Genomic DNA, 15,863 nt, shown 5'->3' with positions numbered 1-15,863 from the left:
AATGACTCCATGAAGCGTATTGCAACCAACTATCATACTTGGTCTTTCTACTCTCAGTTGTTGCTGGAAGGAGTCGGTGTGTGGATGGCTATCTCCGCACCTCACTTGGTGGACCCTGCTTTGAGAAGCATATTGGATACTCGAGCTCGTCTTATCATCCATTGCATGACTCTATCCATACAGGCAAAGTTTGTCTCCTCTCGGAGTAATGCTCATTAGATGTGGACGGAGATCTAGAGGAGGTATGGGAGAGTTTTTACAGTGAAGATTGCCAAATTGGAGTCAGATCTGGAGAAGCTTACCATCACTAAGTCAGATAACTTGATTGAGAAGATTGGAGAGTTTTTCCGTATCAAGTTGCAACTTGAGGAGTACGGGAGCACCATCAACAATCCCATCCATAAACTTCTTGGTAAGTTGCCTGCTTCCTTTGATTCTTTCAGGGATAATATTTATTTTCTTGATCCTCTCTCCCCTTTTAAGGAAGTCATGAGTTATCTTCACGACAAGTGCATGCTTCGTGGAAAAGGCAAGTCGGAGTCTGCTTTTGTCGCCTCTGACAAGGGCAAAGGCAAAGGCAGAAAAGGGAACTCCAACAACAACAACAACCACAACAACAACAAAAACAAAGGCACAGGCAAGGGTAAACAGGATTCTAAGGAATCCAAGGACAAAAGCAATGAATGTGATTATTGTGGCGGGACAAGTCATACTCAAGCTCACTGCTTTGCTCATCGTGATGATTCTCGAGCAGCAAAAGCCAAGTATAAAGCCCAAGATGCTTCTAAAGCATCTGACAAGGACAACACCAAAGATAAAGTCAAAAGTTTCAGAGAAGGGATCTGCCAAATTTGCATACATGGCAGTCACAAATTCATCCACTTCTTCAAAGGATTCATTCCTCGTGATCACAGATATGACTTCTCCTGTCACACTTGAAGCGGTGGAATGGGTTGGTGATAGTTGTTCTTCTGCCCACATGACCAATTAGGCCCATATCTTGGAGGACTACCAGACTATCTCTTCTTCAGTTCGTATCGGTGGCAACTCAACGCTTCCTGTTATCGGTGTTGGTAATGTTTCTTTGGGTTCCTCTGCCACCTTACATGATGTTCTGCATGTACCACGAATTTCCAAAAATTTGTTTTCAGTATACAAAGCTTCTCAGAAGGGACTTGGTGTGTACTTTGATGATGAGGTCATCGAAGTAATCGACAGGAGACTCTCTCGGTTGTTGCCAATGGAGTCCATGATGGGGGTCTCTACAAGATCACCAATTTTTCTTCCCAGATCCCTCACACTGATTCCATATTCATCAGCTTTTCTCACCCGTGTTGGCTTTGGTTTCTGAGGCAGATACTTCTTTGTGGCATTCTTGCTTCGGTCATGTACCCATTGCTGCCTTACAGAAGTTCCATTCTAAGCAGGTTGTTAGCGGACTACCTCAGCTCAGGTCTCTCTCACACATCTGCTCATCCTGCATGATGGGCAAGCATCATCGAGATGCATTTCCAGAGGAGGCCACTCATCGAGCAACCTGAAGACTAGAGCTTATACATGTAGATCTTGCAGGATCTATGGAGGTTGAGTCTCTTGGCGAGGCTCGATATTTTCTTCTTTTTGTGGATGATTTCACTCGCAAAGTTTGGGTATGTTTTTGGGCTCACAAGTCAGATGCTTTTGCCAGTTTCAGGACTTGGATCACAATGGTGGAAAATCAGTCTGGGGGTAGAGTTTCAGTCCTCTAGACTGATAATGGTGGCGAGTTTGTACCATTTGATGACTTCCTTACTTTGAAGGGCATTCACTGAGAGACTACAGTTCCTTACACTCCTCAGCAGAATGGAGTTGTGGAACGAAAGAACCGGACCGTCAAAGAGATGGCTCGTGCTTTGTTGCATCATGCAGGTCTCCCTCTTGCTTTTTGGGGTGAAGCTGTGGCTACCTTAGTTTATCTCATTAACCGCTCTCTCACAAAAGCGGTTGAGGGGATGACTCTAGAGAAGGCCTTTACAGGACACAAGCCTTCTATATCTCATCTTCGTGTTTTCGGCTATGTTGCTTATGTGCATGTCCCAGATAAGAAAAAGACCACACTTGCCCCGAAGTTAAAAAGGATGATCTTCACAGGCTACAGTCTGCGATCCAAAGGGTACTGCTTCTAGGATCCGGAGGTTGATGACATCATCATTTCTTGTGATGCTCGATTTGATGAGAGCTTGTTTGGCATTGATTCATCTCCACCTGATGTATCTTCCAACTTTCTGGATGATCCATTCTCGGCAGATGCTAGTGATCTTTTACCTCTTCCACGTCTAGCTTCTCCTCCTCCCCCTGTTGCAACCCCGGTGTGCCGGCTGCTTCTTTACGGTCACCCGTTCCCATTGCATCAGCTTCTACAGCTCCCAGTCCCTTAATGAGTCCTGCTTTGACTCCGGGATTGGATTCTTGGAAGTCTCAAAAGCAGAGGACTGTTTCTGCTTCTTCCACCAAGGCTGAGGATAAATCCTACCTTCTCTCCTCTACTGAGGCACTTTGGATTCATCAGATTCTGGAGCATTTGTGTTGTGCCGACACTTCCCCGGTTACTATTTTCTCAGATTCTCAGAGTGCTATTGCTCTAGCATAGAATCTTGTGATATAGAGACGATCCAAGCATATTGAAGTGCATTATCATTTTACGCGACTGGATCGAGTTGGGCCTTCTTCGACTGGCCTACTGTTCTACCAAGGACAATGTGGCTGATCTCTTCACCAAACCACTTTCGAGAGCTACTATGGAGGTGTTACTTCAACGTTCTGGTATTGGACCGCCTCTCTGGCCCGCTGAAGAGGAGGTGTTGGATTATATCATCTCCAGAGGGTCTACATCACCTTTTTTCATGCTTGTATTGGCCATTTATAAGGCCCTACATTGGCATATCTTAGCAAAGATTATTCAATGTTTTTCTACCATTTTTTGGTATTTAAGGCATTTTATGTAGCATTTTATGCTATTGCCATGCCATCGGCCTGCTACGGCTGGCCGACCAACATACTGGGGGAATATATAAGGGTTGGCTCCCTATCCCCCAATTCATCTCATTTTTCAGCATTCAGTTGAGGTCATTAGCAGCTGTTACTGTTTCTCACCATTGTACAACACCTAGGAGCTTCGCTTGTGCTCAAATTTTAGTAATAAACATCAGTTTCTAGCATTTACAGGTCTTATACCTGGGTCTACATCTGTGTTTTATATTTGCTTTACTTTCTTTCATTCCCATACCAAGGTGACATCCAAAGAGTTCTTAGTTAAAGTTTAGCTTATGAAGTTTTTTTGCTCGACTCTCACTGTTAAGCTAAAAAATCCTAAGGAGAGATTGTAGCCAACTAATGCAACTTATTGTAACCTGTTCCCAGAGCAAATTCAAAGGAGAGATTATAGCCAACTACTTCAACTTATTGCAATAAAGGAGATTCCGATCATGTCCCAAATAATTTTGAGATCATAGGATGTTTGATTGGCTAAAATTATAGGCCCATGGAAGTCCGTTAGAGTTTTGGAGTTTGTAAAAGATGAGAGATTTTATACACAGCATCTGTATCAATATCTTGTTCCTTACATTGGTGAGGTATGAAGAAAGGAACAAACCCCCAAGGTAAGGGATGCTTGTGCCACTTCTTTTGGATACTATGTCGTCAACCTAGCAAGTCCTTGCAAGAGCTTGTATGTATATCATTAATTTGTTGTGCTGGCATGTTCTACTTGGCAAACTCTTCTACCTCGAATGGTTGCTTCTTTGGCCATCTTCCATGAGGTTTTCTTTATTACTCCATCTTCCATGAGGTTCTCTTTATTACTCATTGTTGCATCAAGGTGCTTCCTCAAATGGTTGCTTCCTTGGCCATCTTCCATGGGGTTCTCTTCATCATTCATTGTTGCAACAAGGTACAAGTATCTTGCTTTGAGCTAAAAATTGTTTGTTTTAGAGCTTTCTTTAAGCAAGTAACATTCTAAATGTTGCACAAATAATGTAGGACAGAATTGGTTGAAAGTAATCATCCAACACGATGTGATCAAAATATACAATGCATAAAAAACACATAATCCTTTTCTGCAAAGACCAAGAAAAAAAGGCATAAAACATAGCACAAATGAACACAAAATGTAGTATGCAAACCGCTACAGTAGGCAAAATGGAGCCAATCTTCAAAGCAAAAGACAAAATGGAGTTAAAGCACAATCCAAAATGGAGTCAAAGCACAAGCATCTTATAGCTTATGATACCTCCTATGAGATAGATGGTTAACTGTAGGTACATGATGCAAAGCTAATTATTGTTTTCTTGAACCCATTGCATATACGAGAAAAACATTAGGGTATATTTATCTTCTATTAACACTTTATTTCTAGTAATATTTTGGCTCTCCGCACTTTGATTAGATTTGGGTCATCTAATATTGTGTCTCAAGTGTTAGTTCAAGCTATGTTATGAGAAGATACATCTGAATTTGATGCCAAGCACTTGTGATACTTGTATGCATCCTTTGCATCCTCCATGTCCTCTTTGTTGGCATGCGAATCCATTAATTTGACGCTACCCTTTGCTTGTCAATGTGCATGGCCATGCATGATTCCAACTCGTACATGGTTGGTGGAAGTGATATTCAATACAATATTGGCAACATGGATGTCAAAGTAGATCCACCTATTCTCCATATACTATCCATGCTGCATCTTGGAAGGCATGCATGATATTTTGACAAGTTGAATGCTTTTCGCATAAGAAGAATTATGGCTTCAACATTTGTCACCTAGCTTCTTCAATAGGGGAAGGCTCATAGGGTCCTTCAAAATGAACCATTAGCAAGTTAAGCTTTTTGGGTTTAGAGGCAAATCCAAGTTTTATCTTTTTTTCTTGTGAATAGACAGGAGCTACAATGAGTGAATAATGTAAATCATTAATTACTTTTGAGTAGGTTCATAGAAGTTAATATAAAACCTTTGCAATTTCAAAAATTAAGCTTTTGTAACGACTCTCTGATCAACCGTCACCTCCTCTATCTCTCTGTGGGCAAGACCACCATTTTCATCTACAGGAAAAGGTTGGGGGAGGGGGGGGGATTTGGTCGAGAATAGGGGTTGAAATGTGCAATTATGCACTGAATTCTGTCAAGGATTACGCGTATCTTGAAGCTCCGATCGCTTGTTGGTTTGCGTTCGTCAATTTCATCAAGAAAGTGGCAGGTTTCGCTCGATTTCTTCTCTCGCACAAGATGGAAAGCGTCCATTGATGGAGCTTGAAAGGGGTGATTTTGAATCCATATGAAATCTCCTCAGAATATATAAAAATATCTATGGACTGGAGATGGGAATTTTCAGAGACCGTAGAGCCGTTAGAGATAAAAATCCCCTCATTATTTAGTAACCTTAAAAATGGATTCTCATATGCAACTTTTTGGACTTCATCATAAATTTAAATTTCTAACGTGATCTCTAACCCCCTCAGTATTTAGTAACCTTAAAAATGGATTCTCATGCAACTTTTTGGACTTCCTCATAAATTTAGGGTCTTTACACACCAAACGCCATATTTGGGCGAAAGATGCGTGTGCCTACATGGAGTCCACATGGCATGTCTTCATTTGGTCCACAAAAAGGGGGGTGCCCAAAATGTTGGGTGACCCCAACCCCCTGCCCAAAATGTTGGGTGACCCGCTTAATGGTTGAACCATGGACCCCATCCATAAGAGACAAAATTTAAACCAATAGGATACACCACATGAGCTGACATCAAATGCACTTTTACATAAATAATAATAAGGCGGGCGGCTTGTGTGTAAAGCCCCCACACCTATTATTCACATAGGTGCTTGATGTGTAAAGCCCCTTAAATTTCAAATATGTTGTTCTATCCTCCTACCAAAAATTCAAACTACAAATTTGATGGCCATTGCTTTCTGCCTTGCTCTACACCCATCCCTCCACCTTTCTCCACACCCACATCTCTTTCGTTCTTTGATTTTGATGCAATGCATGCCTTTCTTCCTTTCTCTTAGCTTGCTATAAACACCATTCTTCCGATGCCTCTCCCCCTTCGATCTTGCTACAAGTGCCTCCGTCCTTATGATCTTGCTACATGTGCTTCCATCCCTCCCTTCTTTGATCTTGTTGCAAGTGCATCTATCCCTCCCTTTGATCTTATTGGACATGCCTTTTCCATTGATCTTGTTGTAGGCATCTATCTCCCTTTTTCTTTCCACCATTTAGACCATGGGCACCCCTTGTTACACTCTCCTAGGTTCCTCCTTGGTTTAAAATTTACACAAAATTCCTCTCCAAGATATAGCAGTAAACCTTCTATGTTTAACTTCATATATATATTGATCATGTGGGTGGAAGCCTTAGAACTATTAGATGCAGCACTTTCTTACGTGTGATGGTTTAGAAAGCTTCCAAGCAAGAGATAAAAATGCATTGATTTACGAACAAATGGTAGAGTGCCCCCCCTCCCCCTATTTCAAATGCCATTGGATTTCAAAGTTTTTTAGGTGACAACACCATTGTAGTAGGCTATCACTTGCCAATGCTCAGTTGCAAGCAAGGAGTGTGATTCAACATCATTAGCATACAGTTGGAGAGATGAAAAGGTAATATAAACTACAATGGGATAAAGACATGTAGCCATGGCAAATGCAGGTTGTTCAAAAATTGAATGCAAGCATGAAGTCAATCTAGGCACAATATGTTCACATGCATAAAACTAGTCATGATGCTAAGGGGTTTAAGATGAAAAAACATCATGTTCATATCAAGGGCTTGTTAGTAGGGTTTCATGAAAGGAAAATCATGTGAGCTCTTTTGTTGAAGGTAGTGATGCTCAAAAGAAATGACCAAAGGTCATAAGGTTTTTTTTTGGATTTGTTATGGCTTATTTACTAGTTAATTGAAAAGTGCGTTGACATGGAATGATGTGTTCTTTTTGTGTATAATTGGACACAATACCAGAGCCAAGAAAACCAGAGTTGCACATAACGTATATAGTTAAAAAATGAGATGTTTTAAAAATGCTAGACACTTCTAGTTATTTTCTACGTAAACCGGTGCATGGTAGGTTTATCAAAGAGTCGAAGGGTCTCGTAAGTCATCAATAATGTTGCATGCATATGATAGTGCTAGAATAAGGGGTAGAAGCACTATATATATATATATATAAGTTTTCACTTGTGTACATAGAATGAGATGGATCTTGAGACCCTTGTTGACATCTTATCATTTCACTGTGGCTCAAAAGTGTGGCTTGTTAGGACGTTTTGACCATGTAAAAGATTCAATGACTTTGTGTTGAAGTTAAGATCTTACCTTAGCCTTGTCAAAGCATGTGTCATTGGGCCTTTCCTTCGAGCCGTAAATGCATCTTCCCTATGTTGGTGCGCTAGCTTGTTCATCACATGCTCACTCCGTTTTCACACCCAAAATGCTCACAAATGGGGTGAAGGGGGAGCTCTCTTCACCTAGATGGACACAAATAGAGATGGTCCTTCATGATGGTTCTCTCTCACAAAAGGGAGAAGAAGAGGAAGTTAATGTAAACAAACAACCTACAAACAATCCCATCAAACATTCAAGATTCAATAGAGCACAAGAAAGCAAAATCATAGAAGAAGGGAAGCTCACAAGTATTCTAGGGAATGATTGGGTAATTCTTCTTGTCAAAATTGACTTATATACAAGTGATTAAATTTTCACACTAGACTGGCCAAACTTAAAAACGATTTGGCCTCTATTACTAGTCTTAAGCGAGTATGTTCACAAAGTCCTTAAACTTTCCCTATTTGACATTCAACACAAGGTCAGTCCGCTTTATATGTTCCAATGTCATCTTACAAAAGATAAGTGCTCCTTTGAGCGAGCTTTACGGTAGGTCAAGTGGGTGAAACCATGTTAATCCATGGAGTGGTTAACATGCCCCCTTCCTAATGGTGACCACGTCCTCATGTCACCCAAGTCGGTGGTGAAGTTACTACCGAGGTGAAAAGGTGTGAATGGTCTAGGACACACCATGAAGTTGCCATGTGAGGTTAAGTGGTATGGTTCGAGACCAATCCATAGCCGGATGTAGGGCATATTGGTGAGAAGCTTTGGATAGTCTTGGTGGTATGCAACTTGTCGAGGTGGCATGAAAGGTATAGGTGATGTAGAAGTTCTTCATGTGAGGCCTCATTCTGTTGTGGAAATTGGTACCTTTCAAAATTAGGTAGTTGGTAGAAGCTGTATGCACCGTGGCGGAATGAGCACTAGGACTACCATGGAATGATTAGCATGAGTAGATGGTGGTCCAGATCTTCTTGGTGTTACACGATATTATACCTCGAGTTCATAGAGTGATGCTTAGAGATTGGGCTTCTTCATGGGCAAATACATTGGGCTAGGGTGAGGTTTTGTTGGTGTTGAATTGGAGTTAAAGCAGAGATTGAGGTACCTGCAACGTCAAGGGTGAGCACGTGCGGGCATGGGTGTGTGTATGTGCTACTTTTGTTTTGGGTTTCAAGTTTTTAATCATTCCAAGGTATATGTGCATGTATAGTTGATAGGATGTGCTACATTACATATGTGCAACATGGTTTTAAGGTTTTGGCTTATTATATAGCCTCACTAATTGAAGGTAGAGAGTCGCTTGCCTAAAGCCTTAACGCCATTGTGCCGGATTTGTTGGTGCACTTGATGGAGCTTTGTCTTTCGAGTTCTAGCTCGCGAGTTGGTGATGTGGTACAGCGCATACGAGTGTTGTGGGGTCATGGTCATTGTTTTGAGCCTTGGTTTTGCTTGGAAATGCCATGGAAGTGTGTGCACGACTCTCTTTGAGGTTTGCTTGGCAGTGCCATGGAAGTGTGCGCACGGCTCTCTTGGGGTTTGGCACCATGGGTGGCTCTTCTTGATGGGAACAGGGATGGGTAAGGCCACTGCACGTGGACAAGGTACTGCCTCTTGCTGCTTGGCATCCACCAAAGACTTCTCTGAAGATGGTGTCAGCACATGAGTCAAGGTGGGACCCACGGCTCTCCATACCTGCTTGCGCTTTGGGGTTGTCAGCATTGGAGGTATGGCTTTTGGTCTCTCCAATCAATCTTTGGTTTGGCATTTGATGGCATGGTTGGAGAGACTTGTGGTGCGGGCTTTTTTGACTTCAGAACCCAAATGTAGGGGTTCCCTTCATAGAAGCCTTGTGCTTCTAATACCTTGGTTAGGACCCAATGAAATGATGGCAGCTGTGCTTGTTACAGGTATATATTTTATCATATTTTTTATGAATTAATAATCGTATGAAAATATGTTTAATTTAATTTGTTCAGGATTCAGCTTAATGGAATGTGCAAGTGAGCACAAGATTAATGTATATGTTCAAATGTGCACAAAGTCATTTTATGTAACAAGGCTCACTAGCAATTTTATTTGGGTAAAGGTTTTTATATGTACAAACCTTAGGGATTTTGGTATGATTAAAAATACGTAAAGCAATACCCTAAAAGTGGGAAAAGCAAGCCCAATTTGTACGCTCATCTATTCTTAGCTCCTTGGGCTATTTTTATGCATAAAATTCTCTAAATACTCAAGTCGTGGAAGTGGAGCTACACGCTTGAGGGGGAAGATTGTACCCAGTCTGGTTTACTATGTGGTATTCTCTATCCTTTACTTTTGATAGTGATGTTATTCTAATTCTTTTGCCTTATGTTATGCTAAATTATTTAATCATCAATTTCAATTCAAGTCTTTGTTTCAATTATGATATAATTTGTGAGATTTTTAATTAATTCTTTAAGAGGTACAAAAAGGGTCCCATGTGACAGTGATATCAGAGCTTTGGTTTAATTTAATCTTCTTGAAGTAGTCAAAGACTTGTGGACAAAGAGGTGAAAGAGACAAAGGAACATGTGATTTTGGTAAATTTTTAATTTAATTTGAAGAAGAACACGTTTATGGATTTATGTTTATGTATGGTTGAAAGAAGGCTTATTTTTAACCATTGGATAACAAATCTCCATCAATCTATTGCCCAAAGAGTAAAGCTAGGTGGAAAACCATTAGTGGGTTTCCCAAAACCACCAAACCACCTTCCTCAACACTAATCCTCTTCATGATTTGTCCGTATGGATTAAATCAGCAAAGGAGAGGAGCATGGAGAGCCATAGTCAGATTGTTAAACGACTGTAACCATAAGAAATCTATCATGGAGGGATGAGAGTTTTGCATAGAATTTCTTTACCCAAAATTACTTTTTTGTTTTTTTTCTTTCTTCTTTGTGATGTGCGATGCTGGTAGCTTTTTATCCAAAGCCTTAATCAAAGGCTTTTTATCCAAAGCCTTACTCAAATGTTATTAAATATATAATTAATTATATATATATATATATATAGCTTGCTGCGCCTCCCTACCATCCACTCCAGGCTTGGAGACGGGCGCACCAGAGTGTGTGCGAGCTGTTGGTTGAGATATCCCCGGAGAAGAGAGAGGCGCTGACAGTAGCAAGGCAAGGCCATCTCCTTTATGTTGGTGGCCGGAGAGGAGTGAGTGGCAGCATGCGCATCACAGGGCACCAATAGCGTGCGCATCACAAGGCACCGGTAGCATGCGCAACATTCTATGGCAGCTTTTATGTTTTTATTTTTTATTTTTTTTTATTTTTTCCCTTTTCTCTCTCAGTCGCACTGGCCGCAGTATCTTCTTCTAGCCCGTTCAGGTGTTTGACATCCATTAAAAGTTTATTAAACTTGTTCAAAATCAAACCTTATGTATACAGTCCCAAGTGATGAGTTCAAGTCCCACTAGGCTCTCCAATGTTATAAAGGGACACCTATGCGCTTGCTTTACATATGTATATATATATACATATGTATATGTATATGTATATATACATATGACTAGGCTCTCTCATGTTATAAAAGGACACCTATGCTCGCTTTACATATGTATATATATATACATATGTATACATACATATATACATATATACATATATACATATGTATATATGTATATAAAAAGAGATGGATATATATCCATCTCTTTTTTCTCCACGACGGCAAGCGGCGGGTTCCTGAGAAAAGCGCGCCATTTTTTCTTCTTTTTCTTTTGTTTTTGTTAGCCTTATTTAAAGGCTTAACAATCAAGCCTAATAAGATTAATAATATAACCTATATATATTAAGATATTATCATTACAAAGCAAGCTTGAAAAAAAAAGCTTAACTAATAAAACCTTATGTTATAAGCTTATTAGTAAGCTTTATAATATAAAGCCTTATTAAAGCTTTTTTATAATATATATATATTTTTAAAGAGCTTTAATTTAGATTTTAGTTAAACCTTAGTTTTCTTTAAGACAAAGCTTCAATTTAAGTCTTGTTTCTCTATTATATTCGTAAAATATTAAATTTTAAACCTATAATATAGTTATGCTGTCTAAATCCTAGATATATCGGAGCTTTATACCATAAAGCTTACAATATAATATAGTTATATAGTTCGCTCCATAAAATAGCTGTCTAAATCCTAGATATATCGAAGCTTTATACCATAAAGCTTACAATATAAGTTTTTCAACCCTCATATTAGACTTGAAAGCTTTTACAAGCTTCAAATACCTACCCTTACCTTTACTCGTTGCTAAAAGGTTTGGAAATAATAAATCTTTTTGCTCTTAATCGTTCGGTAGAATTCTTCTTTCTTTATTTTTTTAGTGGCGTTGTGTGCCATGCATGGCCTTTACGATTCACTTGAAATGGAGCCTTTAGTTAAAGCTTTAACTTTTGGGGGTAAGACCTTCTTTCAAGGCTTAGAAGAGACCCTAAATTCTTTGTTCTAGTCTAATTATTTTTGTGATGGTGAGATTACAATATTTTTAGGATATCTACAACAATGTGCAAGACTTCAAGAGTTTACATATTTTTATTACGAATCTTCTCCTTTTCTAGGCCTACGCCATCGGAGATCTCGGCTGGAATCCATACATTAACATGAATGGTGTAAATCCAATCTCGCTGAGTGTTTGGAGCTGTTATAGGCAAACTCCAATAAGGGCAAGTACTCTTCCCAATTAGATTGCTTCTTACTAACATAAGAACGCAACATATCCTCTAGAATTTGGTTAACTCTTTCAGTTTGACCATCAGACTCCGGATGATCTGCCGTACTCATACTCAGAGTAGTATCCAACTTTTTGAAGACTTCCCTCCAAAAATGACTGTTGAACTTTCTATCTCTATCCGACACTATATCTGCGGGCAGGCCATATAGCTTGTAGAGATGTTCAATAAAGAGTTTTGCCAACTCTGGCGTTTTAACAGTTTTCTTCGTGGCGATAAACTTTGCCATTTTAGTTAACCTGTCCCCACTACCACCCACACCAAGTCATTCCCTCGACTCGTCTTGGGTAAACCGGTAATGAAATCCATGGAAATGCTTTCCCATTTCCCTTGAGGAATCTCCAGCGGATGGAGTAGTCCTCCAACCTTGAGACATTCGTGTTTATTGACCTGGCACTTATTGCATTTCAGCACATAAGTCTGGACGTCCTTAAACAAACTAGGCCAATAAAATTGTCTTTTTACTAGTGCATAGGTCTTCTGAATCCCGGGATGACCCGCACTTGGACTATCATGACTTTCTTTAAGAATTTGGGCCCGAAAGTCACCAATAGTTGGTACACATACTCTACCCTTGTAGAGTAAGTACCTGTCGTTAATGGAGTAACTAGCATATTTCTCCCCCCCGACGAAGTTTATCACTCCCCTTTGAAGCCGTGGCAGTCAAAGGTGATGAAGGGCCTACGTCAGAGCTCTCCGGCTCCAAACTATACCCAGAAGACACGGCTAGTCTCTCCGGTCTAACTCTCGCTTCCCTTCCCGTTGCACCTTCGGCTAGTCTCTTCGGACTAGCAATCCGTGCCAACGAGGGAGGTGGTCGCGTCTGTGAAGAAGTGTGTACGCGTACAGCGCGCCAGACCTCTGTAAAAGATGGATCGTGCTCACATAAACCACGTAGTGACTCCAAGAAATCATTCTTGAAGACTGTGAAACTAAGTTCATTAATTTGTGGCATGCGACTAAGTGCATCTGCCACCACATTATACTTACATTTCTGGTAACGTATCTGAAGGTCAAACTCCTCTAAAATCTCGGCCCACCGAGCTTTTCTACCCTTCAGTTCATTTTGACTTGAAAGCCATTTCATACTTTCATGGTCCGTTCGAACCTCAAAAGTAGCACCATATAAATAGTGTCTCCACTTTTTCAGTGCATGAACTATTGCTAGTAACTCTCGCTCATAAGCTGAGTAGTTACGCTGCGCACGATCTAACTTTTTACTCTCAAATGCAATTGGACATCCCCTTTGCATAAGTACGGCCCCAATGGCCTCATTACTAGCGTCTGTTTCCAAAACAAACGGCTCATTTGGATCGACAATAGTCAAAATAGGTGCAGCTGCTACGGTCACCTTGAGCTTATCAAAGCTCTTCTGTTGGGCTTCCCCCCAACTAATGTTTTTAGTGCCCTACAGGGTAACGACTCCACCTCCATGCTCAAAACGTAGCGTATTATGTAGGTAATTCCGAGCTAGACTAGGGCCCAAGCCATACAGCCACTCCCTACCTAGATATACGTCTGCTCTGGCTAAGTGCATGACCTGAAAGTCAAGCGGAGCCTCGTAGTCCTGCATAGATAATGGGACCCCCAATATTACGGTATTCCATACCGTTTTGTCATATCCGTTGGCTAGGCCAACAGTATACTCATGATCACTCCGGGTCTCAGTCAACCCTAACTTCTTGACTAACGAGTAGTTCAAGAAGTTGTGGCTAGCTCCATCATCAATAAAAACTGTGACTCTACGGCCACCTATGGTGCCATACATGCGCACCATGTCATGCGGACCTACAGTAGGCTGCCACATCGCTGGTGTCACTGAACAAGCGTGATGCTCATCACAATGACACACTGTCACCTCTCTGAACTCTGCGGAACTGAGAGGGAGTCTCTACACTGTATGCAATTGCCTAGAGGATTTACCATCTTTTTTGGGCTCGTTGCCACTCGTGCTGGCTTTAGGCTTTGGACACTTAGCCTTCGTGTGCCCTACATCATTGCAATTAAAGCAGCGATTTTCTTTTCGCGCTTTAATATACTGCTCTTTCTTTTGGATTTCGATGTCTCTTTTCTTCTTGGATGGTCGCGGTTTTTTAGACCAATGACCACCCTGTCCTTCCTGGTCCGTCCTATCCCCTTGCTTATCACTGCGGAACCAGGCATGACCTCCTCTTTTCACTACCCTCAGCCTTGCTCGAACCACCACGCGCACTACGGTGCTTGATGTCATCGAATATCTGCTCATACTTAATTGCCTCTGCTAAGTCTTTAGGCTGTAAGGGCTCTACGTACTCAAGGTAATCATCTTTGAGGCCTCTTTTAAAGCCTCGCAATGTCTGGGATGCATCAATCCCCTTTAGCTTGAGTACTATCTCCCTATAGTCTGAGATGTATTGAGTCAGGGATTTGTTCTCCATCGAGCACTTGTCCCATAACTCCCAGCTTGTCTCCGCCTCATTAACAGGCAAAAACTCTTTTCGAAACATCGTTTCAAACTCCGTCTAAGTGGCAGGACGAGTTGTCAAACTCATCCACCACTTGTACGCTTTGCCGGTTAATGAGAGGCTAGTCTCTACGGGATGTATCCAGCTAGGCTGATGTCGCAGCGCGCGCAAATCTGACCACTTCGCTAGAAACATGTTGACTGAGTCCTTGTTTCTCTCCTTCTCCTCGCCACCAAAACTAGGCGGCTTTAAGTCTTTCAATAACGACGAAGCTGTCTCTACGGATGGCCCCGCAGGCGCACCGGCCTGTACTCCTAAAACCACTGGCAAGGCTACGCTCACCCGTGCCGCACGAGTTCGTCTATCTCACGAGGAGTTGGAGTACTAGCCGAGGCGGCTGTCAGTGCATCTAACCGTGTGGAGATGCTCTGTAGCATCGTGACTAAGTCAGCCTGGACTTTACCCATATTGTTTAGTTTGGCATTAAGATATTTAAAAAGTCCAGTAGAGAGCTCCGTCTCTGTCAGGACGTCTGCAGGGTCCAATAGGTCATAATCGTCATTATCATATTCCAAGAGGTCCTCCTCGGTCCCCTCGGGGCAACGTTGGTGTTCATGTCATCTAGCTCCTCGGCCAGAAAGGGGTCATCTGCTATTGCAGCCGCTGCGGGCTCGCTGGGTCCTAAGGCAGGGTCAACAGACGAGGAGGGCGCTGGTGGATCACGCGTGATCGACGAGCGCACTCCGGACTGGACAACGGTTGACGGGCGTATACGGCCTGACAATTCGGTCGGGGTCAAACCCGCGACCGAGGACAAGAGACTTGAAAACCCTAGAGAAGTAGAAGGCGGTGGGGACACACTACGCCTAGCAGACATGTTTAATTCTTGCACAAAGAAAAATGCGAGAACTCGAAAATTACAAAAACGCTAATAAAATGAGCAGTGTTGGAGAGAGAATAGTCACCCCCCTTACGGTCGCCTGCGACTGTCGATTTGTGTTGCGCTGCGAGCCTCTACAAGCGTCGCAATGTCTATGTTAGCCCCTTACTATCGTCGACTGTCGATTTGTGTTGCGCTGCGAGCCTCTACAAGCGTCGCAATGTCTATGTTAGATGTTAGATCGCTGTAACACTACTACGGGCGTTACCACAGGAGGGGACGGCCTCTGGCTCACCACCCAGCCCATAGAGGAAGAATGAGGATTGCCCCTCATCCCCCAGGCTATATAGTGTGTGGCCTGCCATCCACACTAGCCTGGCCGCCCATGACTCTTTCCTGAAACAAGAGGACTATTAC

The sequence above is a fragment of the Cibotium barometz genome, chromosome 48, assembly GCF_041138505.1.
Source record: "Cibotium barometz isolate CiBa-2024 chromosome 48, ASM4113850v1, whole genome shotgun sequence".
NCBI classification, from domain to species: domain Eukaryota; kingdom Viridiplantae; phylum Streptophyta; class Polypodiopsida; order Cyatheales; family Cibotiaceae; genus Cibotium; species Cibotium barometz.
The sequence above is the reverse complement of the archived record's forward strand: the minus strand, read 5'-3'. Positions refer to the sequence as shown.